Here is a 1,294-nt window from a genome sequence, read left to right as displayed (position 1 = left end):
TCTCATGTCTCTGACATGTAGCAGGTTACCAGTTTTTACCAAACATCTGATTTATGTGTTATTTTGCATCTAGTTAGAGAATGTAAACACAATGGATGCTGTGTGAAATGACTCAGGGTCTGACTCAGTAAATCAAGGCTTCACATTTTTCAACATGTTAAAACAACACAAATTTTTTTTAATGTCAGTTTAAAAATACCCTGTCTTGGCTCAAAAGTATTAAATCTTTAACATTTTTTGTTACAAATCCAAGAATTGTATGTGCACAACCTCATTTGGATGAATCTCCAACCTGTTCTCTCCAAGTACATGAAGTACTGATCACATAAATATGCCACAGACAGGCAAAGACAATTTTAGGAAAAACTGTGAAAGCATTGCTGTTCCTAGGAGATACAAAGCTTGAAACTGAAAATGAATGTAGATTCAGTTCTTTATATGTTGTTATATTTAGTTTTCTCACTACTGGTTAAATGATTGTTGTTGTTTTTAACCCCTACTTTGGGTTTGTGCTTTATTTTTTTCACCACTCATTGAAACATGCTGCATTATGTGACAGTTTAATAACAAAGTCCAAGGCATGATGTATCCACCATCTAATTTGACGTTTGTTGGTTTGTTTAGGGATTCTACTTTGGAAATGTTGACATTCTAGTTACTGATTGTCACTGTGGTCATAAACTTAGCCATGATTCATGGTTATATTTTGTCCTTTTTTTCTAGATAAAACAAGAAAAACAGGGACGACCACACCAAAAGAAGAGAGAAAAGAACAGGCCATGGCTGCGGGGATGATTGCTTCTCAAAGTGGTAAGCAGCTAGCCTCAAATAGGCTCTGCATACTTTTCACTGCAACATACCTTTCTCTTTCATAGCGATTCTATCTTGATTTTCCACAGTTAATAAAATATGTAAATATGCAAGAGTATGTTCAACTTTTCTGGCTACAGCCAATGATTTTTGGTGTAAAATCCTCACCTCAGAACTCATTTTTGATTAATTTCTTCACTAAAAATGTGAACTTGTGCATCTTTTGAGTGGGATATTTGAAGAATTTGGTGGTGCAGTCTGTGAATTAAAGTTGTTCGACTGGTTAAAAAAACAACAACAACAACAATAACAACAGTTTCAGTTTTCAGGTTCTACAAGATTATCTGCCTTACATAAGTGTGATGGTTTCATTGTTATTTGATAGCCAGCATGTTGTTAAGCTAATTAATTGTATTTGTCAGCACATTTTACTAATATGCTTTGTTTACAAGTTGTACCATATCAAGTTATTATTAATTAGTAA

General features: G+C 33.8%; 1 protein-coding gene across 1 annotated transcript in view; it reads left to right on the top strand.

Annotated features, from left to right (window-relative positions):
• The first annotated feature begins 737 nt into the window (after positions 1-737).
• The window catches only part of lingo2 (leucine rich repeat and Ig domain containing 2), a 79,337-nt gene continuing 78,780 nt past the window's right edge, over positions 738-1,294 (top strand). The window contains exon 1 of the mRNA XM_005726470.1: positions 738-810. The gene's annotated coding sequence lies outside the window, so the exon portion shown is untranslated. The remainder of the gene's footprint in view (positions 811-1,294) is intronic.

The sequence above is a fragment of the Pundamilia nyererei genome, unplaced genomic scaffold (assembly GCF_000239375.1).
Source record: "Pundamilia nyererei isolate P.nyererei 1_Seehausen unplaced genomic scaffold, PunNye1.0 scaffold00020, whole genome shotgun sequence".
Taxonomy (NCBI): Eukaryota; Metazoa; Chordata; class Actinopteri; order Cichliformes; family Cichlidae; genus Pundamilia; species Pundamilia nyererei.
This window is presented reverse-complemented; position numbering and strand designations above follow the sequence as displayed.